Below are 26611 nucleotides of genomic sequence, written 5' to 3' on the forward strand. Positions count from 1 at the left end.
AAGAACCATCAAAGGGAATACGGCACCAAACCTGCTTAGAAGCGGGATCAGCTAGCCAAGGACGGAGCCACAGGGCACACTTGGCAGTTACCGAGGATAGCATAACTCGAGCCACCAGCCGGATAATATCAATCGAGGCCTCCCCCAAGAAAGCTGAAGCCAGCCTCAGCTCTTGAATGGGAGAACCCTTGGCAAGGTCTTCTGAGACGTTTCTAAGTGTCTCATCAACACTATCCGACCAAACTTCCATTGCTCTAGATAGAGCCGCTAAGGCCAGAGCTGGTTTACAGGCCATGCCAGCCGTAAGGTAGATCCTCTTTAGGTCAGAATCAATTCTCCTATCCAGAGCATCCTTGAAAGAGACTGTATCCTCTAGAGGAAGGGTCACGTGTCTGACCAGTCTCATTACTGCTGCGTCCACCAGAGGGGAAGACTCCAAATGTTTAACTTCTTCCTCCTTGAAAGGGTAAAGCCTCTGAATCTTGGATAGAAGAGAATTATTTTTCTCTACTTTTCTCCACTCATCCGAGATCACTTCCCCCAACTCTGAGAGGAAAGGAAAGCTAATACGCTCCTTCTTTAGTTGTTTAAAAAACTTTCTTTGCTTCGCCGGAGCCACTACCGGCTCTTCCCAGCGTTTCCTTGATGGCTTTGACCAAAGGAGGGAGCAAGGAAAAGTCAAAACCAGAACCAGTCTCTTCTTCCTCAGATTCACTATCTGAGAGGACAGCAGACGAATGGCTAGGCAAAGAGGAATCCCATGTGTCCTGGGCCTGAACATCCCTCCCTGGAGACCTTGGAGACTCTATGGGAGACAAATGGGGGGCTTCAAATTTCTTTAAACTGTCCTTGACTAACTTCTCAACCAGAGACTTCAGTTGTTGGTCAGAGTCACTCCTTTCGCCCGTCGCCTTGACATAGCAGGCATCACAAAGGGACTTGTCAGCAGGAACATGCGTCCTACACCCCCAATATAATCCTTCAGCTGCATGACTGGAGCAAACCGTGGAAGGGTGGGATGGTTCCCGGCTACGGTGACTAGTTCTCGCAGGAGAATCATGACGTCTGGATCTGGAAGAAGAATGCCGGCGGTGGGACTTAGACAAATCACTTCCTTGGTGAGAACTCCGGCGTTGGGTAGACCTAGAAGGGCTGAAAAGGAAAAAACCAACTGTGTTAGCGGAACATACATTAATGTTCCCCCCCCCCGGCAGGTAAACCCAGGAACAAAATACCTGCTACGAGAGGGCTGGCCACTAGCAGGTGGCAAGGAATCCAAAATTCTGGAAGGATCCATCAGGGCTGGAATAAAATAGCCCCAATTAAACACAGAGAACAGCTAGGAAAAAGACAGATAGTATGTCCTTCCCCCCATAGACACATACCCATTGCTGAAGTAATCAGGAATGGCACTGCAGGCTTTACAAGCATCCCAGAAGCTCTGCAAGCTGTTCTATGTTTTTAAAACTGCCGCCTAAATGACGTCATCAATTACGCCATGAAAACGCTAGTGCCCATGCGCAAAGCGCGTGCGCGAACCAAGCCTCGTCCTCGCGCCGGTCCCGCGCATGCGCAGAACGACCGAGCGGCGAACGAGGAAGTAGCTGGGCGGCTGGAACGCAAGGAAGTCAGCCGCCCAGCTTGCCAGACACACCGCACGAACGGTGTATGGGGAAAACACAGGGAAAACAATAACAGGCAAAGAACAACATAGAACGGCTGCCATGGAAGAAAACATAAAGCTCACCACTCCTGTACACGGACACCAGCCAAGGTAGGTCCCCAAACACATGCCGGACTTCTGGAGGTGGTGATAGTCACCTGCTAGTAGCTAGGCTCACGACTAAAACACGGTCTAACCTGTCAGTGACCAGGAATACACCTCTTCGGTGCCTCTTCCATATGCCCCTTTCCATACTCTGCTAGTAGCTAGAGCTTATTGGAAATATGCGACTCCAAGTCGCTCGGCCGGTCCACATTGCAGGAAAAAATGCAGGTCTTCGGGGTACAAAAAGACGCATGCTAGGTCCTTTGGAGGAGGACAAAAAAAGAACACGGCCTCTGGCAGGGAGCAAAGATTTATGGGAGTATCGTCCTATAGGGTAATGGAGGCGGGACTAAACCCGCACGTTGGCTGCCATGGAGTCCATCAGGAAAGCTCTATTTGTGGGGTAAAAAGGATGCCAATTTTGTTTGGGAGCCACGTCGCATGACCGCACAATTGTCCGTTAAAGCGACGCAGTGCCGAATCACAAAAAGGGGCTTGGTCCTTTGGCTGCAAATTAGTCCGGGGCTTAAGTGGTTAAATCCGTGATCAGCTGATCACGGGGTATAGAGCCACCGATTGGCTCTATACCTCAATCTGTGATCAGCGCTGTCCGAAGGACACTGTGATCACAGAGCACACTGCCTACACCCCGTCATTCAGCTATAGCACGATCGGCAAAAAAAAAAAAAAAGGTTTCCTGGATTTTTCTTAGTGTTACTAAAACCACAATAGTAAAATCAGTCTGTATTTGCAGTAAAGTATGCTTGTTACATTCACTGTGAAACCTAAGGGGTTAATCCTCAGAATTATATTAAGGCTATTCGATCCTGTCTTCTCTGATCCTCCCCTTCTTTTACTGTGCCCAATACATCTGTTGATAGTACAGAGCCCTGGGGGGCACTCTGCACATGATCAGTTTGTTGTGTGTTGTTGGTAGTTATTTTTGGGGAGGGGGTGGGGGATGCATGAAATCAGCACAGGGTCAATTAGCACTGTCCAGGCAGAGGGTCAAGGGTCATGCAGCCTCATAGGACCGTGAGAGGAGAATGAAAACTTCTACAAGGGTTTACCAGTGCTCGGCCAGACACTGATAGAAGTCACATGACTGCTCTAACCACTGATGAGAAAAGGTATTTAGCAGTTTATATTTCCTAAAATAATTGCATCTCCATGTTCTGTGTACTGTGGGAAACGAGATGTAGTGAAAGCAGGGTCCTGGGTTTAGTAATACTTTGAGCAAAAATATAGTATTACCATAAACTGAGCACCCCTCTGCAGTGTTGATAAGGGTCTGGTGCTTGATGGATTTGACTGCTGTAAAGTTTTTTGCTGATCCAAAGACACCACAAGAAGTGGAAGGAAATCTTCCCTATGTTAAAAACTTTACTCTTTTCACTCTACTACCAAACTAGTAATAACTCAAAAAGTTTACATTTCCTTTCACTTTTTGTCCTGGTGACAGTAATTGACAAAAGTGAGTGAATTTCCCAAATAAGGACACAGACATCAATAAAACCCTTACAGAGATTCTAACCTTTGTCACTTTAGGCTGGGCATCTGGCTCACAGCAGGGGTCCAGTGCTTCTTGGTTCATCATTTCTGATCTGATCGTTGCAAATCGCACCGGACCCGCTGCAGGGATATGTGAACCGGCTCCATAGAGAGCGTGTCAAAATCTCCTGCTATTGCGAATTGGATGCGACGCGCAACCGCATCCGATTTGCAATGGTGTGAACACAGCCTGAGCCAAAACTGGGAAAAACAATTGGCTAAAGTTCACTTTGATTTTAATTGTAAGCAGTAAAACAAGCTCTCACAAATCGCATTAATGGAAAACCCTGGTCTGCATCTCGACCCTTCGGTACAACTTTTATGTGTCAAGATATGTATGAATCCCAGTATTAGAGTGTGAATGAGTGATTTAGAAAATGCCTGTGTCATATGGATTGTTGTGGCTCGAAATATACTTGGTTTAATGCTGGTCATTTTGGGAGCAGGTGCAAACTAAGGGTCCTTCCACACCATACTGCGCATAAAGAAGCAATACCTTGAAAATGCATGTGCATTGTGTTGCGTTTTGTTTTTATGCATATTGGGATTCTTTTTTATGTCATTTATTGTGAAGTGACAGGACTCTATGAAGAGTCAAAATAGTAACAACTATTTTTTTAAATTTTTACTTTCAGTTTCGTTGTGTTGCATTTAAATTGTGTACATGTGCATGGCGTTAAAATGCAGACAGGTTGTTTTTTAACATAATGAATGTGCAGTGGCGTCGTTATGGGGGTGCGGGGCAGTCTATACCCGGGAGACACCCGCCAAAGGGGTGACACCAGGGCTTTTTCCGCTCCTCCAATGCAGGCATCGCTCCGGTACTAGTTGGCTCTGACGTGTCTTATAACAGGTTATGAGGAGTCTGGGAGGAGGGGCATCTCCCACATTGCACTGAGCCGTGCTGTATCTGAGGTCTGTGTTTAGAGGGGAGATTTGGTGGAGGTATTAAAAGCATTTAGTGTCCCAATGGTACAGAAAGGGTGATGGGGAGCTGTGCTGGGAGGGGGAAGACTTTGAAGGTGGAACTCTGCACCTAGCACCCACCAAAACTCTGTACCCTTAACCTACCTCAGCTCTGCACCAACCTGAACTCTGCACCCTCCACCCACCTGAACTCTGCACCGAGCACCCTCCAGAACCCTGCACTCTGTATGTAGCACCCTCCAGAACCCTTCACCCTGTATCAAGCACCCTCCAGAACCCTTCACCCTGTATCAAGCACCCTCCAGAACTCTTCACCCTGTATCAAGCACCCTCCTGAACTCTTCACCCTGTATCAAGCACCCTCCTGAATCCTGCATTCTGTACCTAGCACCCTCCAGAACCCTGCACCCTCCTTGTATTTAAGGCTTCTTTAGGACCCTCCCACACCCAGTTTCTGTGGCACAATCAACTCCCTGCTCCACTACTCCTGGCAAAGGTGTGGGGAGTGGTTGAGTTCCTGCACCTATGAGAGAGGAAAATGCCCTGGGCGACACTATGAAGTAGCACTGTGGCAGGCTGTTGCTAACCTGCTCGGTGCCCCACTGCCTGTCTTGCTGTCACTCCACAGCGGCAGGACAGAGCACTGTAGCAGGCTAGCTGGGGGGGGGGGGGGGGACACACCATGTTGTACCCCAACAGGTGACACCAACCCCAGTGACGCCACTGTGAATGTGCACAAGGCACGTGGAAAACTATTGTTTTCTATGTGTCCTTGCAGTGAGTGACCTGCGTTGATCTAGTGTGGAAAATCGCCAGTCACTACACATGTGAACAAGCCCTGAGAATAAGGGCCCAATCTATTTGCAGAAATGTGTAGCAACACACATTAGGTGCTCTGGTGCGATGCAATGTCATTTTAAATGGTACCCCAACACACCTTACAATGCATGTGTTGCAATGTAGTGTGCTGCCAAAAAATGTAAAATGAACCATCTGAAGTTGTGTTGGGGTACCACTTATTAAATGGTAACACATCACACCAGCATACCTAATATACAGGGCTGGACTGGGACAGAAATTTGGCCCTGGACTTCATCCAGACCAGCCCACATTTTGAGTGTCCCATCAGTACTCCCTTACATCAGAGTACCCCATCACCAGCCCCCTTACAACAGAGTGTCCCATCACCAGCCCCCTTACAACAGAGTGTTCCATCAAAAGCCCCCTTACAACAGAGTGTTCCATCAAAAGCCCCCTTACATTAGAGTGTGCCATCACCAGCCCCTTCACATCAGAGTGCCCCATCACCAGCCCCCTTACAACAGAGTGTCCCATCAGCACCCCTTACATCAGAGTGTCCCATTACCAGCCCCCTTACATCAGAGTGTCCCATCAGCACCCCCTGACGTCAGAGTGTCCCATGAGCAGCCCCCTTACATCAGAGTGTCCCATCAGCACCCCCTTACATCAGAGTGTCCCATCAGCACCCCCTTACATCAGAGTGGCCCATCACCAGCCCCCTTACATCAGAGTGGCCCATTGAGCCATCGGCCCACCGGGAAACTCCCGGTAGTCCCAATGGCCAGTACATGCCTGCTAATATACATTGGCGTTGAAGGTGTAAACAGGAAGTAAGGCCTGGCATAATATTTGTCAGATTACAAAAAAATGAATACATGTGGTGCAGAAGGGTATAAAATTACAAAAACATACGCATGCATGATAGCCCTCACATACTGAGCAATGATTGGCCTGATTCAAATTAGCTTATGTGTATACATTGGATGTCTATGATTTGTAGTCCTTAAAACACAAACACATAACCAGTATTTGTTATCAATACTTAAGACATTTTCCTTTCCTGATATACCGCCATGGCATGCATCACAACATAGAAATCAGAGATGTCAGGAAAATGTCAAATTGATTACCAATGCAATTTTCCCTTCCTGGGGTGCCTCAATGGCATTACACATGGCTTGACTCCATTCGCTGTGTGTGTGATGCCATAAAGATGCCAGTAAATGTGTTTTTGTCCAAAATTGTCACATTAACACATGAATTTCATCATGTAGTAGTAATTGCTTGTTGGTATTATGATTGCTTATTTTTAGCTGCACAAACTTAGAGTTTGTGATGTATTGTATTTGGTTGTGTTTAAAAGGTTACTAAAGGCTAAATTTATTTTTTCTTTAAAATAACAATTATGTTTTACTTATCTGCTCTGCACAGAGTAGCCTAGTCCACCTCTTCTTGGGTCCACCGCTAGTGCTCTGGGCGACCCCCCCCGTTGTGTGCTCCCATAGCAAGAGGTTTGCTATAGGAGCACTCCTGAGCACCGGTCTGTGTGCTGTGATTGACAGCAACAGGAGCCAATGTCTGCTGATGTTTTTCAGCCAATGAGGAAGTAGAGACCCAGGAGAGCAGCCGCTCTCGTGAACATCATTGGATCGCTCGTGCACATCACTGGATTGCTGTCAGGATTAGGTAAATATTAAGGGGAGGGCTTTGGGGGGGGAAGCTGCATACTGAAGGTTTTTTCTCTTATACATAAAATGCATGAAGGTAAAAAACCTTCAGTCTTTACAACCACTTTAAATAGTAACTCCACTTTTGTTGAGAAAAAAACATTCCATTGCAAGGATTTTAACAAACGCTGTTGCAGAGTCCTACCTTTTGTTATTCTTAAGAAATCCATGTGTGTTTGTCTGTGCCAAGTGGGTCTAATGGGAGTGGTTTCATAATTATCAGTCAGCTGTGGCAGCTAAAGAGCACTAATGAGGAAAGCTCCTTGGCCTGCATCCATTTAGATGTGTTCCTATTAAAATTATCTCACCAAACATCAAATTTTTGTTGCGGGGATGCCTAATATCTCACTTGTATCTTAGTGCAGACTTCTAGGAAAATCAGTGAGCCAATCACACAAGCAGGAAATTATGTTTCTGGGAGGCATTGTGTACAGAACGCCTCCAGGTAGCCATATTGCATTGCTTTTTACAGAAAATTATAGAGCTGCAGATTCAAAAGGAAAGGTCATTTTTAATCACATTCAATTACAATATGACTTGTATCGCAATTATATACACTATATATTTTTTTTATATTTGATATATATTTTTTTCCCCCATGAAAGTGGAGTTAACCTTTACATCTTTATTCACATGGGCCATGAACACACCCTGTGATTTCCAGCACCCAAAATGCATCCAGCCCTGATCATTGGCGAAGAGTCACAAATAGCTGTGGCCTAGTCAGTCTGTCATTGTTTTGTATTGGCTGAGCGGCTGCAGCTATTCTCACACACCTGTCATTCAAGACGCAGGAATCCAAAGATTCTTGCTGCTGGAAATCGCAGGGTGTACTTATCGTTCATATGAATGGACCCTAAACAATTACAAAGAATGCTAATTAGGCAGGAGCTATACTGGAAAACATTTTGCTGTAATTGGACAAATGTTACAACAGGGAACACGCACACAGTTTTTCCCAAGCAATTACTTCTAAGTACACGTGCTTGAAAAATCAGGAAACTATTGCTCTCTACTAGTAGATACGTCTTTAGACTGTTGTTCTCTGGAACTGGTACACCTGCATCTAGTTCCCTTACAGAATTGCACCTGCTTGTCTCTTCTTGTTCCATGCATAGTCCAAGCTCTGCAGGTGGCTTAGTCAAGTAGCCAGTGCATTTAAATATCTCAACTAGTGTCTTTCCTACTATTGTCAATGAAATAACAGACTCCCTGGCTAGTTAAACAACTAAGCTACTCTTATGGAATTGCTGCCTCCTGCATTTGGGTAATAAATTGTCTACATGTAGCCCCAGCTTGAACCTCATGGGTATCTTCCTCATATTTGGGTAGGTGAAACAAGGAATGTAAGATGGGAACCTATATAAAGGGGTATACGGATGAAGAAAGTTCAGCTAAAACGTTTTATTTGTTCGTTTTAGCTGTTTAGAAGCTATGTCAGGGTTTAATTTCTATCCTGATCTCCGTTGGATCCCTTTCACACTGGGGCATTTTTGAGCTAAAAATAGCACCTGAAAAGCGCCTCTCAAACCATCTCAGTGTTAGAGCCCGAGTGCCTTCACAGTGGTACGCTTGCAGGACAGGAAAAAAAGTCCTGCAAGCAACATTTTTTGGGGAGGAGGGGGAGCAGTGCTCCTCCACCACCCCTGCCATTGAAATCAATGGGCAGTGCCGCTGAAGTGCCTGCAAAACGATTTGGCAGTGCCACTTTTAACCCTTTATTTGGTCTCTAGCACGGTTTAAGAATGCCCCGCTAGCGTCTGAAAAGCACTGCTTTAACAGCGGTAAACCGGTGCTAAATCTAGCGGCGCTTTACCGCTAACGCCCCCACCCCAGTGTGAAAGTAGCTTTAGACCCCTTTGACACTGGTGCACCTTTCAGGCATTTTTGTGCTAAAAATAGTGCCTGAAAAGCGCTTCTTAAGCCACCCCAGTGTGAAAGTCAGAGTGCTTTCACAGTGGGTTGGTGTGCGCTTGCAGGGCGGGAAAAAAAGTCCTGCAAGCAGCATCTTTGGGGCGGGACGGGAGCGGTGTATACACCACTCCTCCACTGCCCCTGCCACTGAAATCAATGGGCATTGCTGCCGAAAAGCCTGCAAATCAATTGGGCAGCGGTGCTTTTAACTCTTTATCTGGTCACTAGCGCTGGGTAAAAGCAGGCAAAAAGCGCTGCTATAATGGTAACGCCCCTGCCCCAGTGTGAAAGTAGCCTTAGAGTGTTTCACCACAACTACTGTCCCAGTGACAATGGTTGTACTAGGGTGGAAGTGATGGAATATCTTAAAGAGGGATACAGTAAAAAAAAACCTGACAGGGGTTTTGGCCTTTCTCAACTCTATTAAAACAATATTTCTGTTTCTGCTGCTATCGGAGCGTTTACGTCACTTTGAAACTGATTAAACTATTGTCGCTGGGACAATCAGTGAGGGAATAGCTCTCTAACAGAGCTCTGGATAGCAGTGAAAATCCAACAGGGGTTCTAATCATTCTCTACTCTAAATATAGGTAAAATTAATAAAGAAAAAAGTGAAAAATTTACTTTTGCTGGTCATAGGCTTTTTTCACCTGAGAAATAGTTTCTCATGACAGTTTTCATGCAGTTGCTTTGAAAAAAAGTGTCCATTGTTAACCTTTTGTGAGACCAGGTAAATTACCTTTTGACTCACTGGTAGTAGTGACTTCTCCTGTCCTGACAACAGACATCTCAGCATGAAGCCTGTATCATATGACGCTGGCAGCTACAGGAAACTTGCAAGTGACAGACAAGTCACTAATGTAATTAAACCCCCAGAACCAAGGAGTAGTCTCTTTGGAAAACAATGAAGGGTCAGTCCACCTAAAGTAGGGTATACACATTACATTTTTGAACGAAAAAAAACCTGACAGATCCTTGCATCAACATAACAATGTGTGATGCAGAGATCTCTCCTTCTGAGTTATTGTATTCTAGCAGCAAAGCCTCCCCTTTAGAATACACTGATCAGCACTGCAGCCATTGACTGAAATCACTGATCGAATGACCTTTCAACAGAAGCCAGTCAGCTCTATATATGGACCGAATTTTGGTCTACCAAACTCCAAACTGGTATTTCAGTTCTCTATGGCTGCTCTCAGTAGGACACCATTGGTTCTTTTAGGGGAATGCAAATAAGCTTTAGGCTTGGTTCAAACATATGCGTTTTTTTACTGTTTCTTGCAGAAACACACTACAGTCTATTTAACATGGTTTGCTATGAGACACGTTCACATCTATGCATTTTTCATCTGCTGTGTTTTTGGAAAGGGTCAGGGAATTTTTAAAAAGCAAAACAGTGTGATTTTGGCAGGGCCATCTTATCAAGCGGGCACACCTGGGCATTTGGATCTAGGGCAGTAATGGCAAACCTTGGCACCCCAGATGTTTTGGAACTACGTTTCCCATGATACTAAAGCACTCTGCAGTGTGGTTGAGCATTATGGGAAATGTAGTTCCAAAACATCTGGGGTGCCAAGGTTCGCCATCACTGATCTAGGGGGAAGCTGCTAATAGTAACTTTGTTAGCGTTACAGCAGTGCCCACCAGCTGCCTGCAGTTTTCAAGTTGTCACTATGGCTGATTGCTGGTGTGGCCGGTTTGTGGCTGGGAGAGGGTGCACTGTCACTGTGCCGATCCTGTTACTCAATCTCTCACTAGCACAAAACCTGTGAAATATTGAGAGACACAGGAATATGAGTGCACAGAGCAGTGTGTTGAATAGGCCAGTGACTCTGCTCTTCCTCCTGATAATCCATCCTATCCCTGCTGTACCTGCTTCGGCAGCCCCACCCATACTCCACCCCCTGATGTGCACACACACAGTACTGTGAAAGTGCTTTCGGTGTGTGTGCAGGACAAATGGCATATTGGAGTAAACACACACACTACAGCAAGTTCATAGTGGTAGATCCTGGCTGGATAATTGGTGAGTGTGTCTAATCCCCCTTGATAATTGCATTTTGCCCTTCCTCTGCTCTGATCAACACTATTGCAGTGTAGTGTAAAAAAAACAAGCTGCATTTTTCCACACTGAAAATGCACCACAGCTCAGTTTTGTGCACAAATATCCCCAAAGAAGACAAGTGACCGCAAAGGCTTGCAAAACACACTTTAAATTCACGTCACTGCACAGTTAGCGCACAGTAATTTAGCAGTTTCTTGTGTGAATGGACACCTAAGGGGAGAAAAGCACATATAAACTATTCCCCATTAAATCCTATCTAAGGGCCAGTTCACACCACATGCAGTGCAGTCCCCTTTTTCGGCATCAAAAAAGCATCAATTGCAGGTTATGTGGGTTCCAATGGCATAATTCACACTAGTGCAGTGCGTTGCAGTGCTTTTCAGTTCCATAAACTACCTTTTTTCCTGCACAGAACTGTACTGGAATGTGGTAAACGTTTCAAAAAAGTGTTAAACACTAACATGCAGAAACCCTTCCAGAACGGATCTGGAAGATGTTTTTGTGGAGTGAATGGGCACTAACTGTTCACACTGCACAGCAAAAAGGCACCTTCCACTGTAAGTTAATGGAAACTCATCAAAAGCATATCCGTGTGAAATGGCCCTTAGTTTACACAATAGCACATCAAAAGTTAATTAGTGAAAGGGTTCTTAATGGCACTCTTCTGGTGGTATTTTCCATTAGAACTACTTGTGCCTAATTCAGGCAAGGGCCAGTATCAGTAATATTATTGACACGGCCAACTAATTCAGGTATTGGGTCTAATTACCACTGCTTTAAGAACTTGCCGCTGTGGCAGATATTCTGTGGCTGAATGTAAACAAATGGGCAGGGATAGTGGTGGTGTCATTAACCAAATATGGCAATGCCCATATTTGAGAAATGATTTGTGTCACTGAGTTGTCAGAGACCAGTGCACTCTGAGCCTGGATTCACACTTGTGCGAACACAGACATCACATGAGATTCGCACCCGCACTGTGGTGCCGATCGTAAGCGATGTCTGTGCAATGTGAGTTCAGCCATACAGTTGTATGGCTGAACTTGCATTGGATTCATCCCTTTGCATTATTGTGCACTGTGTAAGTGCATTGAGGTTATTTTGCTTGCAGTCATGGGAAAAAGTAATCACCCCATGCCAGCAGTCAAATGGTGCCTACAGATACAGGCGATACACTTGAACAGATGACAGACACAATTGCCATGGTGTATGAATTCTCACAAACTAAAATGGGGGTCAGCAACCTGTAGATCATGGTCTGAGCTTGCCGACCCACCATTCCAGAGCATTGGAGGGCAATGCAGAGGGACTACATGTTAAGTTGGAGCTGTAGTAGGGAGCAAGAGTGGCATAAGCCAATGCCTCAGTAGTGCTGGGTCCTGTCTCATGTAGTGATACCAACTGCACTCCATCTCTTATCCCAGCTAGTCTCCAGAGTGGTGCCAGCAGCAGGAAAGAAGAGATCTTCAAGTCAGTGTGAAGCAATGTACTGGGCATATTAGTATAGGGCTGCTTTCCACACTGATGTACTGCCGTCTACCCATACCGCACGTGCAGTGTGCCTGCAGCTTTCCTGTGGGTTTGCTGCGCTTAGCCATAGATTTGTATTATAGCCTGCAGGTTTCGTGCACTTTCTGAAAGCGCACCAAAACTGAATGCACCACGCATGCAGGATATAATAGAAGTCTATGGCAAAGCGCAAGTAACCCAGGAAAGTTGCAAATGCTGTGCAGGTAAACCGCAGTACATCAGTTTAAAACAGCCTTATACAGGGCTGAGACAGTTAGGCTTCATTTGCAGTTTGGGGTGTGGTAAAACTTCATAGTTAAGATGTGTTTTTATCACCCCCTTACCAACCGCAAACCCTTTAGCTGCAGTGGCTAGAGGTGTACACATTTCGCAGCCACAGCAGGTGTTATATGCCCTGTCATGGTTGGTGGGTTTAGCACCTGCCAAGCATGACCCATTCAAGTGAATTAGGCCACTCTGCAAGTGCCCTGCAACCTTGTGCAGTACAGCAAACAAGTGGTTAAAGCAAGCAGCATTATGTTGCTTTCTCACCACTAGGGATGAGCTCCGGCGTGTTCGCACACTCCATGTGAAGAGCCCGCCAGGAAGTCGGCGCAGCGCTGTGCTAATCACAGGCAGTGAGACATTTCCCGATGTGCGGCTGCACGTGGAGTGTGGGAACAAGCCGGAGCTCATCCCTACTCACCACCTGCTGTAACCCCTTGGACCCCGCAGAAACTTGCAGTGGTGGGGTGCTTAAAGAGTGGCCCCATTTAATTGAATGGGTCACGAATGGCAGGCAGTAGCACCCATCAAAAGCAATAGGGGGTTAAATTCCTGCTGTGGCATGTGTGCACCTTTTGGCTGCTGCCTCAGCAGCTAGAAGGGGTAGAAAATGGGGGCGGTAAAACCGTGACTCATCCTCAGGGTTTTTTATGTTGCCTCCTCACCACCTGATTTAAACCCATGATTGCCATGCAATGCACATGATTGTGACATGTTAGTACAGCAATTGGAGGTTTATATCAGGTGTGAGGAGGCGACACTGACCGGTGATCTTTGATTTCTCCCATGTTCTTCAGGTAGCTCTCCACCTCTTTAGGGTTGCCTACCCCTGATCTAAATGAACAAAAATGCAGTTTTGTGATTTGGAAAAAGTAAGTAAAACACTATATTTACCAACACTTTAAGTCTAGGTTTCCACTATTGCGACCTGAAAGTCACATCATTTTGCTGCAATTTTGTTGTAACTTGAAGCAATGCCTGTCTATTCTTGAGGTCTATGGAGCTCAAGCCGCATCAAAGTAGTGCAGGGACTACTTTGAAGTCACACAGATATGAATGGTACTCATTGGAAATCATGGGGTACGACTTGTCATACAATGTCGCGGGACAAGTTGCACAAGTGGAAACGGCCTATATCCTTGAAGTTAGAATCAACTGTTCAAAATTAGGTATCAGTGATTAGAATATTAGATAGAAGGCAGATGGAACCTGATATCCAATACCTAGTGACTTTTTACTATTATTATTTGTCATATCATCATGCCAAGATCTCTAAGGTCCTTAGAAAAAAGGTGGTGGATGACTGAGTCAGACAAGGGATTTAACCACTTGACCTCTGGAAGGTTTTACCTCCTTCATGACCAGAAAGTTTTTTGCTGTTCACACTGTAATGAGATTTATAGAATTTTTTTCCACACAAATAGAGCTTTCTTTTAGTGGTATTTGATCGCACCTGTTTTATTTTTAATTTTTATTATTATTATTTATTTATTTTAACACTTTACTGTTACAATGATGATCACTGTAACAGCAATGTTTTGAACTGTCATGAATGGTTGCATTCATAACAGCTGTGATTACTAGTGGTCTGTGATTGGCTACAGTTAATCACAAGGTACAGGGTGCTGTGATTTGCCCAGGTACCATGTCATAGCCATGGGACAATCACAGAATCACTATAGGAATTACAGGCTTTTTTGAATTAAATTCATTCATAAAAGCTTTGATGACATTGTGATCATGTCAGTGATAACATTATCCCCCAGTCCTTGAAACGAGTACCAGGATCTGCAGTGTGCTGTGTCCATCGTGAGAGCAGCAGGCTGCACACCCTTAAAGGGGTTGTAAAGGTAAATGTTTTTTCACCTTAATGCATTCTATGCATTAAGGTGAAAAAACATCTCACAGTGCCAGCGCCCCCAGCCCCCCCGTTTTACTTACCTGACCCCTCCAAAGTCCCACGCTCGCCCCCGACGTCCTTCGCCACTCAGCCTGGCCGTTGATTGGCTGGAGTGGATGGATTGAAAGCAGCGCAGCCATTGGCTCGCACCGCTGTCAATCACATCCCATGACGCAGCGCGCCGGGGGCTATAGCCGCCGGCTGTATCATGGGAGCTCGCTCGGAAATACTTCTCACCATGCGAGGGAGCTTACATCAACATGAGAAGTACCTGCAAAAAGGAAGCAGAGACAGCCGCCGAGGGACCCCAGAAGAGCAGGTTCGGGGCCACTCTGTGCAAAAGGAGCTGCACAGTGGAGGTAAGTATAACATGTTTGTTATTTAAAAAAAATACCTTTTACAATCCCTTTAACCCAGAACATGATCATGTACATCTAAGCCTGCCCATACTGCCTGCATTAAAAGTACTGTAAGCAGTCTTAAAGTGGTTAAGAAGATCACCAAATTAGTCATTCCGCTGTGTTAAGAAAAATATTCTACAAGTGGTATAGATTTCAAACAACTGCTAATTGTCTAGGACTGGCCAGGCCAGCAAATTCAGCCCAAGAGATAACTAATGTTAAAAGAAGTCTCTAAAGCCTCATACACACAATCAGATTTTCCGACTGGAAATGTGTGATGACAGACTGTTGGCAGAAAATCCGACCGTTTGTATGCTCCATCGGACAATTGTCAGATTTTCCACGGACAAATGTTGGATGGCAGGCTTTAAAATTTTCTGCGGACAAATGTCTGTTGTCTGACACAAGTCCGTCAGACAAAAGTCCAAAGTACAAACATGCATGCTCGGAAGCAAGGACGAGCCAAAATCAGTTGGTCTTGTAAACTAGCATTTGTAATGGAGCATTAACATTCGTGACATGGCGAATTATGAAATGTTGAAATGCAGCGCACATTTTCTTCTTCTTTAATGGGATAATAATGAAGCTGCTTTTCTGGTGATACTGATGAAATTGTTGCAAAAAAATTTTTAAAAGACTTTTTTTCTAGTGATATCTAGAATAATATTATGCTTGTTGTGTGTTCTTATTTATTTATTTTTTGTTTTTTTGTTACCACGGCACCATTATCCCATAGTTTTTAAGGTCAAATAAGTATTTCTCAGAGAAGGGCATCCCAGAGCTATATGGCCATGTTCAGCGGCAAGTGAATGTATCTCTGGCACACAGTGTCGGTGCCAAGATACATCTGACCACAGACACGTGGTCTAGCAAACACGGGCAGGGAAGGTATATCACTTTTACTGCCCACTGGGTGAACCTTCTGACGGCCGTCAAGCATGTAACCCGTGGCACCCGTGTAGATTTGGTTTTACCGCCATGGATTGCATGCAGGCCTTGCTCTTCTTCTTCTTCTCCTCCTCCTCCTCCTACTCCATCCTCCTCCCTCTCCTCCTCAGCTGACTCCTCCTTTTCCACTGCTAGCGTCTCTTCCGCTGCGCCACCCAAGCTCCCCAGAACCTATTCGTCATGCCAGGTGAGACGTTGCCATGCCGTGCTGCGTCTGTTGTGCCTGGAAGCCAAGAGCCACACTGGCCCGGCACTCCTTTCAGCTTTGCGTTCACAGGCAGATCAGTGGCTAACACCGCTCAATTTGACAGTTGGTAAAGTGGTGTGTGACAACGGTGCCAATCTGCTTAGCGCATTAAAACAGGGCAAAATTACGCACGTGCCATGCATGGCACACTTCTTAAACTTGGTCGTGCAGCGATTCGTTGTCAAATACCCTGGGGTCCAGGACATCTTGCGGCAGGCAAGGAAAATCTCGGCCCATTTCAGAAGATCTTACACGGCCATGGCTCGCCTTGCTGACATTCAGCGGTGACACAATCTGCCGGTCAGACGTCTTATTTGCGATTGCCCGACGTGATGGAACTCAACCTTCTATATGCTTGATAGGCTGCTCCAGCAGAAACGTGCAGTTAACGTCTACCTGTATGAACTCTGCGGCAGAACAGGTTCTGTGGAGCTGGGTTTTTTTTTCACCGCGCCAGTGGCTGCTCATGGGCGACGCATGCAGACTTCTGCGGCCATTTGAGGAGATCACCAAACTGGTCAGTCGCAGCCATGGCGCCATCAGTGACATGGTACCTTATGTCTTCTTTATGGAGCGTGCATTGCGTTGTGTCATTGATCAAGCTGTGGAGGAGCAGGAGCGGGAAGATGAGGAAGTTGCAATGCTGGATGAATTCCCGGGGGGGCTACTCTATCTGAGACAAGTGAACAACAGGAGTCTGAAGAGGAGTCAGAGGAGGATGGTGCTAGGGCGGATGAGGAGGAGCAAGAAGAGCATGCTTTAAACCTTTCTTGGATCCCTGTTGTTGTGTGTGGATGGGGAGAGGAGAATGAAGAGGACGACATTATCCTGAATGATGAGCAGAGCAGAAGCCAGGCCACCACACCGCTTCCAGTTTAGTGCAAATGGGGGCCTTCATGCTCCAGTGTTTTAATAGGGACCCCCGTATAAAAAGCATAAGGGTCAAGGACCAGTACTGGGTGGCAACGTACTTAGACCCCCGGTACAAACACAAAATGGCAGAAATATTACCGCCGTCACAGAGGGCTGTCAGAATGGAGCACTTCCAGGCCTTGTTTAGAGAAATGCTGCATTCTGCTTTTGCGTGCGCTGGCAGAGGAGCAATTCCCACTCCCAGAGAAGGAGTTGCGGGTACCAATCCAACAGCGCCTGCAAGAAGAGGCCGGTTTGAAGATGTGTTGGTGACTTCGGATATGAGGTCATTCTTTCAGCTGACCCATCGACAGGTGTCATCCGGATCCAGCATCAGGGAACGCCTAGACCGTCAGGTGTCCGACTACATCGGGTTAACGGCCGATGTGGACGCTCTGAGGAGTGATGAACCCCTGGACTACTGGGTGGGCAGGCTTGACCTCTGGCCAGAGCTTGCCCAATTTGCAATCGAACTGTTGGCTTGCCCCTCGTCCAGTGTCCTGTCCGAAAGGACGTTCAGCGCAGCAGGGGGGATCATGACCGATAAGTGTACTCGCCTAGCTCACGACAGTGTTAACTACCTCACATTTCTAAAAATGAATGAGGCATGGATCTCGGAGGAATTCAACACATGTGACCAGTAGACCATGTATATGTCTATAAACGATTTTTTTAATCGAGCACACAGACCTTCTTTCTTCATTTGGCTCACTTCCTTGTCCAAAAAAAGCACACCGTACTATATGCCCGTACCCTCCTGTTTGAAGAGGTTGAGCGGTGTCATATTTCTACTGGGGCTGCTTATTATGAGGGGCTCCCACCATCCCTGTGCTGTGCTGACTTCCTCCTGGGGCTGTACCTTTGCTGTGCATATTATGAGGGGCTCCCACCATCCCTGTGCTATGCTCATTATGAGGGGCTCCCACCATCCCTGTGCTGTGCTGACTTCCTCCTGGGGCTGCTTATTATGAGGGGCTCCCACCATCCCTGTGCTGTGCTGACTTCCTCCTGGGGCTGCTTATTATGAGGGGCTCCCACCATCCCTGTGCTATGCTGACATCCTCCTGGGGCTGCTTATTATGAGGGGCTCCCACCATCCCTGTGCTATGCTGACATCCTCCTGGGGCTGCTTATTATGAGGGGCTCCCACCATCCCTGTGCTGTGCTGACTTCCTCCTGGTGCTGTACCTCTGCTGTGCATATTATGAGGGGCTCCCACCATCCCTGTGCTATGCTCATTATGAGGGGCTCCCACCATCCCTGTGCTATGCTGACTTCCTCCTGGGGCTGCTTACGGTGCTGGTGTCAGTACTGTATATCACGGTGCTGGTGTCAGTGCTGTATATCACGGTGCTGGTGTCAGTGCTGTATATCACGGTGCTGGTGTCAGTGCTTTATGTCACGCTGCTGATGTTCGTGCTCTCTATCACGGTGCTGGTGTCAGATCACTCTATCACGGTGCAGGTGTCATTGCTGTATGTCACGCTGCTGGTGATCATCTCCTGCACCCTCTTCTTTGCCTACCCTGACCTTACCTCTCCTCCATTGCCTTCATGCGCTCCACAGTCCTGAATTGTCACAATTTCACATATGAAAAAAAGAATGCTTGTAGTTGTCAATCCCAGATTCACCTCATACATGTTTTATGTCATTGGCCATGTGGTGGGACTATGTTTGCACAGCTAGTAATTATTTTGTGGCTGCAAATTTGACCTGTAGGTTTGCAAAGTTCGCCTCCCATTGAAGTCAATGGGGCCCGCCGCGAAAGTTACGTTCGCAAACTATCGGTCGCGGTCCACGTTCGCGAAACGTCCCGTCGGAAGTTCGTCCATCACTAGTGCTCAATGTAAGGGCGGAAATAAACTCTACTGTAGACTCAGAAAACAATACTTAAGATGGCGCTGCCTTACCCCTGGAAAAAAGCTTTTTAAAGTTTCTTTAAACAGTAAGTAATATGCGATTTGGGCTGGATTACAGTGGCTATAGTTTGATAATTACTTATTATAATGGACTAAATGAAAAGAAGCATCAGAGTGGGAGAGTTTATTTCCTCTTTAATAAAGCAACCAATTTTTGGTCCAAGAAATCCTCCTCCTCCTCCTGTTCCTGGACTGGACTTGTGTCAAAGCAATAACTCCAAGGCCAGTAATAAATTACATGTTATCTACTCCGATTCTGCAACATGGCTGGTTGACGAATGGCCGTTCATAAACAAACTGAAAAGCGCAAAATGAAAAGCGTGAATCAACACTCACCAACTTCTACAAACACAACATTTTCAGAAGGAGCACCAGTGGCAGCTGGTGAAGTTTTAGGATGGAGGGAGCCAGACCCCGCCCCGGTTGACCCCTCCCACTTGATGCAAATGGGTGTGGTTTCAGCAAAATAGTGGGCGTGGCTCTAAGGTGGTGTGGTTAGCATCTGAGATGAACGAGGGATGGAGGGACAGCAGGCCCAGATCCTACACAACAATAGAAAAATGTGTATTCTAGAAAGTTTAACAATCAGTAGATAAAGATAATCCAAACACCTGGTGTTAGCACTTCAATCATCCCAGCACCATGGTTGTTATGGTGTCAGGATGATTGAAGCGCATTATTTCTATCATTACATTGTAATATAATAATATATAATGCCGCCAGATGCCATAAGGTACCCCCAGCGGAGTCCCTCCTTACATGCAGCCTTTGTCCCGTGAATTGCAGCCTATGTCCCATAAACCCACCCTCCCCTCTTCTCCGCGGGAGTACAGCGGTACTTACCTTGCTGTGTTGTCCTCTCCTGCGGTGTCTCCTTCCACTGGCAGTGGCGATGAAGGAGTCTGCTCCTCATACTTACGGTTTTCTCTCTCTCGGGTGCAATGGGAGAGAGAAAACAGGAAGTGACATCTAACTCGGATGTCAATCAAACTGCCTGGCCGTAGTAATAGATATTACGAGCGATGGGCGGAAGATACTCGGCACTTGGGAAAGCGCTGCAAGGCGGCACAAAAGCCCGCAAATGAAGCGCCGCGTCTGCAATCTCATAATTGCATTGACGTGGTGCTTCCCATAGTGCACTTAAGGACCTTTTTTTTTTTTTTTTTTTTTGTATTTAGAATTTTTTTTTTTTTTAAAGGGCTAGTTTTAAAAATGTATTTATTTAAAAAATAATATATTTTTGTGACTGCCTGGAGCGGGGGGGATGGAGGGTGCAGGGGGTTGTGGCGTTCCCCTATGGATGGGCCACCACTGAGGAGCACCAAGGGTGAAGCCTGACAATTGAACGTGAACTGGCTCATAGTACATCTAGTACCACACTACGTTCATGTTTGTTGGCCGACATTTGTGTACCTTTTGTATGCAAGACAAAATCCAGGCACACGCCTTCGGACAAAAGTCCAAGGTTTTGTCTGCTGAAAATCTGATCGTGTGTTTTAGAACCCTAACATTTCATTCCTGGATCTGCAAGCAAGTGCAGAAGTGGTATAAAAGCGCATGCATGCACAATCAAAAAAAAAATGCTTTAGAATAACCTTAGAGAAAAGTGTGCCAGAATAAGGCCCCATTCACACTTCTGAAAGGGGCCATTAACAATTACATGCAGGAGACCTCTGCAATCAGCTGCCAGAGAAGCCCCATTGAAAGCAATGGGAGGCTGACTGCTCCTACAGCTAATCGCTGCCACTCACATGTAATCGTTCAAGCAGCGATTACCTGCAAATTGGCTCTGGACACAATTAATTGCTGGGAAGCCCTTATTTTAAGTCCCGCCAGTGTAAACAGAGCAGTAGCTTTTGCTGTAACTAAATAACATTCAAGAGAGGCTATAGTTTTCCACTGAACATCTTGGCAAAGTCCAGGCCTTCTCAAACAAAGTGCAGTGAACCAATGAATCAAAGAAAAGTTGTTTGTCACAGTAAGCCCCTCACACTGGTGAGATTTGTCATGCGATTTGACAGTTCCAAATTGCACGAAAAGTTGCACCTCATGCAACTCATGTCACAGCGATTATGAAAAGGTTCCCGCACTACTTTTTACCGATTTCATTGCGACTTATATATACAATGGGGAAAATAATTATTTGATCCCCTGCAGATTTTGTAAGTTTGTCCACTTGCAAAGAAATGAAGCGTGTATGATTTTTATCATAGGTGTATTTGAAATAAGAGACCTAATATCAACCAAAAATCCAGAAAAAAAACACATAAAACAAATGCTATAAATTCTTTATAGATCTTCTCTAAATCCTTAAGATTTCTTGGCTGTCTCTTGGCAACTCAAAGTTCCAGCTCCCTCCATACATTTTCTATAGGATTAAGGTCTGGGGACTTACTATGCCACTCCATGACCTCAATGTGCTGCTTGTGCCACTCCTTTGTTGCCTTGGTGGTATGTTTTGAGTCATTGTCATGCTGGTAGACCCCTCCACGACCCATCTTCAGTGTTCTGGCTGAGGGAAGAAGGTTCTCATCCAAGATTTTACAGTGCATGGCCCCATCCATTGGTCCCTCAATGCAGAAAAGTTGGTCTGTACCTTTAGTAGAGAAACAGTCCCAAAGCATAATGTTTTCACCGTTGTGCTTGACTGTAGGGATGGTGTTCTTGGGGTCATAGTCACTATTTTCCTTCCTCTAGACATGGCGAGTCGAGTTAATGCCAAAGAGCTCCATTTTGGTCTCATCTCACCACAGCACTTTCTCCGAATCCTTCTCTGAATCATTTATATGTTCATTGACATGACTGTACATGTGCCTTCTTGAGGAGGGGGATTCGTTGTGTTTGGAAGAAGAAAACTGCTGCCTATGACACTAAGAACACCATCCAAACACAGTGAGTCTCCCTCCTCAAGAAGGCACATGTACAGTCATGCCAAAACGTCCCATATTCAGTGTCCTGGCTGAGGGAAGAAGGTTCTCATCCAAGATTTTACAATACATGGTCCCATACATTGGCCCCTTAATGCAGCAAAGTCAGCCTGTACCTTTTGGGACTGTTTCTCTGCTAAAGGTACAGGCCGACTTTGCCGCATTGAGGGCCAATTGACGGGGCCATGTATTGTAAAATCTTGGATGAGAACCTTCTTCCCTCAGCCAGAACAATGAAAATGGGTAGTGGATGGGTCTTTCAGCATGACAATGACCAAAAACAGGGCAACGTAGAAGTGGCTCAAGAGGAAGCACATTAAGGTCATGGAGTGGCCTAGCCAGTCTCCAGACCTTAATTCTATAGAAAATTTATGGAGGGAGCTAAATCTTCGAGTGGCCAATCGACAGCCAAGAAATCGTAAGGATTTAGAGAAGATCTGTAAAGAAGAGTGGACCAAAATCCCCCCTGAGATGTGTGCAAACCTGATCACTAACTACAAGAAATGTCTTAAAGCAGGAGTCCGCGTTTTTTTTTTTTTTTTAAAGCCAGCAGCTACAAATACTGCAGCTGCTGACTTTTAAAATAGTGACACTTACCTGTCCAGCGCACCCGCGATGTCGGCACCCGAAGCCAATCTCTCGATCGTCTCTCTGGTGCTGCCGCCGCCATCTTGGGTATGGGAATCAGGAAGTGGAGCCTTTCGGCTTAATTTCCCGGTTCCCTACTGCGCATGCGCGAGTCGCGCTGCGCAATAAGGATGGACCCGCTGCCTCTGGGATCTGTGTGTTTCCCAGCAGGCAGCGGGGGGACTTTCGGAAAGGGGCGTAATCTATGCCCCTTTCCGCAGAGAGCTATCCCGGAAGTGGGTGCAGATACCTGTACTGTACAGGTACCTGCACCCCTCTCCCCCCCTGAAAGGTGCCAATTGTGGCGCAGGAGGGGGGGGGGATTCCAATGAGCGGAAGGTCCACTTTAGGGTGGACCTCCGCTTTAACTCTGTGCTTGCCAACAAGGTTTTTCCACCAGGTACTAAGTCATGTTTTGCTTGGAGATCAAATACTTATTTTACTCACTGAACTGCAACCCAGTTTATAACATTTGTATCGTGTTTTTTCTGGATTTTTGGTTGATATTCTGTCTCCATTATTTAAAATACAATTCTGATAGAAATGATAGACCCTTAATTTCTTTGTACGTGGGCAAACTTACAAAATCTGCAGGGGATCAAATAAATAATTATTTTCCTCACTGTAGTTCTGTTAAATGAACTGTGCTGATGTGCGGCATTAAATCACGCTGAAGAGGCGCAATTTCAAAGCGGCACCTGTGTGAACCAGGGCTCAGAGTCAACATATTTGGAGCAAACCAAAGACACAATTTCAGAAGGCTTTTTTCCACAGTACACAATTACATATGTTGATATTTGTGCTGAATAAATGATTAATGATGAGTGTTTTTTAAAGTACTGTATATAACCTTTATCTGCAGACACTGTAAGACTAGCTATACATGGACTCATTTCTCTTGTTTGGTCTGCAGGCCTGACAAGTCTCGTAAGGCATAGTACAGAGGCAGTGATAGGTACTCCATATGGAAACTTTACTGGGTCTAACAGACTTGTGATGCCTTTTCTGTTTCTTGCCACTGCAGATCGTGAACCAAGTCTTTAGTCCCCCAATCTAAAGCCTATCCTGCCACCAGAACACTGAGCGTGTGAACCCTGGGAACCAGAAGGAGGCATCTGGAGCAAGCAGCAGAACACTCGGTCCTGTAAGCATTAGACCGTATTGAGATCAGTAGGAGAAACAAAATAAGTTGGGCTTAAGTTAATATTTAGGCTTCCTTTACCTGTGACATTATTTGGCTAACAAATGATTGTGTTAATGCCTTGTAAATAATTATAGAATCTAGAAAATGTGTACCCATTTATTGTATTGAATTAAGTTTTCCCCAGTGGTAAGAATAAGACAGGACATATACTGTACATTTTTCATTTTTCAACAGACTGATTGTACACAAGTCAATTGATTTGTTGATTTGTGTATAGCAAACTAGCCCATACAATTTGAAATTGAACGAAATTTAGCCGATTTCAGCAGGGACTGATTTCGATCCATGTATGGCTCTCTTTAGTCCTGTGTATTTTGTTCTGTCTATTGAGTTGAAGATTACTGGTATGAGTATATAGTTCAGGGTGGAGTATTGTCAGAGATGTCAACCCAGCCAAATATGTTGGGGTGATGAGCAAGTGGCTAATTTGATTAAAAAGGTGTGGCTTATTATATGAATCCAGAGGGTAAAAAAGGGACAGAAATTGTAATCCTATTTTATATGTATTATAGAAAGCAGCAGTTGCATGGACATCTGGTTACAATCCAGCTCATGAAAGTTGTCATTATCAGCGATTTGATTTTCTGTAAAACACAAATATTGCTTTAATTATCAAAATCCCCCTCTTAACAAAATCAGAACTGACTGGTATATACAGTGTATAGGAAAAGCTTCGAAATTATACTAATGATATAATCCTCATCCAGATTTGAATAACCTGGAACTTAGTCCAACTCCGGGCTGCTTATAAATGTGCCCATGCAGTGGGGTTACCTTGGCGCTGCATGAATTAAATGCTCATTTGTCTATGGGAGGGTGATAAGTACAAATAATTTATTCGTTGTTCCCCTATCCGTCAATCTCCTCCACTGTCTAATTCTCTGACCTTCATTGTCCACCTGCACAATACAGGATTCCTAGTCCTGTCATAAAGTTCTAAGACAGCTAGGCAGACAGCCTGAAACAGCTTTAGGAGATCGGTTGTGCAAGGAGGAGGAAGCATGGGGGAGTGTGAAATATAGTAAGTATTTAACCCATGCAGCCTGGGAGTCCACTGCATGGATACATTTAAAAGTAGAACAGAGGTGGGCTTTAAAAGAGAAGTGCGGATTGAACAAAATAAACATACTGATCTTGGAGTATCTGTCCCCTGCCACCTCTAAGACTGAGAACTGGGCGATCAAAGACCACTGATTGCTCAGTTCTCAGTCCTCTCAAAACAGTCAGTCACCAGCATTCTGCTTTGCCCCTCCAGCACTCACTGGAATTCCAGGCTGTGGAGGGGGCAGGAGCAGCTAGCTTGGGCTCCCAGTGGTGCGCTGAATGACTGAGCTAGATGCCAGTCCAGACATCTGGGTGGATCCTGACATTAAGAGCCCTTTCACACCGGGGCCGACGAGCGTTAGCAGTAAACCGCAGCTCGATTTAGCTGTGCTTTACCGCTGTTTAAGCGTCGCTTTTTGGCTGCTAGCAGGGCGCTTTTAACCCCCACTAGCGGCCGAAGGAGGGGGTAAAAGTGCCCGTGTTGTAGCTCTTCCAAATTGCTTTTCGGGTGCTTTGGAAGTGCTGCATATTCATTTCAAGTGCTCCCAAACCATCCCAAAGATGCTGCTTGCAGGATTTTTCCTAACATCCCGCAAGCGCACTGCCCCAGTGTGAAAAATCACACTGAAATTAATGGGAGGCGCTTTTCAGGCGCCTTAGTGCTAAAATGCCTGAAAACCGCCTCAGTGTGAAAGGGGTCTAAAGTCAGAATCCCTCCAGAGTCTGGACCGGATGCGTAAGGGTCACAGGAGTGCAAACCAAAGTGAACTCCTGTGACTTACAAGAGAAGTAGGGCCAAAATAGATTAGGTCCTACTTCTCCTTTTTAAGGTAAAATCAGTCACAAGGCAGTAATATATTTTTTTTCCGTGTGTTTACATATGTGTACTTTAGAAAACATGTACTACTTCCATCTGAAGTACCTGGTGGTTGATCCTGCCAGTGATCTTTCTTCCTTGTTCTAATCTGACCACAAAAAGTAGAGAAGCTGATCTGTTCTTGCGTGGTCAGTTTCCATCCTTTGGCTGGCTATGCAGAAGTACAAGACATTGTATAGATGTTTGGCATGCCTGTATTGGGTAGCCACCACACCCCTTCTCAATCGCAGCCTGATTCTGGCACACATCCCCTTCCCAATCACAGCCTGCCTCTTGAACATGCCCGCTGCTCAAGCACAGTCTGCATCTTTGCATCAGACAGAACAGACTATGGAATACAGGCACACTGTTTGCACAGTGTCCTGTAACCCTGCCTCCCACTATCAGGAAGAATAGATGCATGGGTCACATGACATAATTTTTTACTCTTCTAAAAAAGGTAAGAAAGATCCTTTCTGAAACTTAGCAAAAGCAGATATGGCACCTGTAAACTTTGACATGTATGTTCACATCTACTTTAAACCTAGGTTCAGACTATTGTGTTGCAGGAACCAGTGTGATTACAGGGCCAGTTCCCGCGTTGCTTCTCTCCTGCAGGCAGTTCACACTGCCCTCTGCAAACTGCTGCGGGTGTCAATACGGTGCTTTCAAATCGCAGGCAGAATCGTGGCAAATCTGCCCTGGGATTCAACTACTGAAGTGCGAATGCAACCTAAAAGAGCTTGTTCACACCACAATATGAGTGTTTTGGATGCTTTATTGTAGAGCTGCACAATTAATCGTCAATCGTTATCGTGATCTTGACTAAAGTGTTTCCCAATTCTTTCTATGCAAAGAATTCTCTCTTCTCTTCTGAAGCCACAGCCCTCCAAAGGAAGAGAAAAACTGGGCAGTCTGCCAAGAATAAAAACATTCTTTATCAGATGAACTTAAGTATAAACATTGTAACAATTTGTCAATGGAATAGACTGCGTGTAAGTGAAAAAGTGTAACCACTTAAACCTTTTTCTGACATTTGTTGGTTTCAAGTTAAAATCATTTATTTTTTTTTTTGTTAG

The 26611-nt window shown here is 45.5% G+C and overlaps 1 protein-coding gene across 1 annotated transcript in view; it reads left to right on the forward strand.

Moving 5' to 3' along the window:
- The first annotated feature begins 10644 nt into the window (after positions 1-10644).
- ZNF219 (zinc finger protein 219) overlaps positions 10645-26611 on the forward strand; it is a 63599-nt gene continuing 47632 nt past the window's right edge. Inside the window, exons 1-2 of the mRNA XM_077461176.1 lie at positions 10645-10714; positions 23453-23572. The gene's annotated coding sequence lies outside the window, so the exon portion shown is untranslated. The remainder of the gene's footprint in view (positions 10715-23452; positions 23573-26611) is intronic.

The sequence above is a fragment of the Lithobates pipiens genome, unplaced genomic scaffold (genome assembly GCF_037356315.1).
Source record: "Lithobates pipiens isolate NorthernLeopardFrog02 unplaced genomic scaffold, aLitPip1_a1.2 Scaffold_3, whole genome shotgun sequence".
Lineage (NCBI taxonomy): Eukaryota > Metazoa > Chordata > Amphibia > Anura > Ranidae > Lithobates > Lithobates pipiens.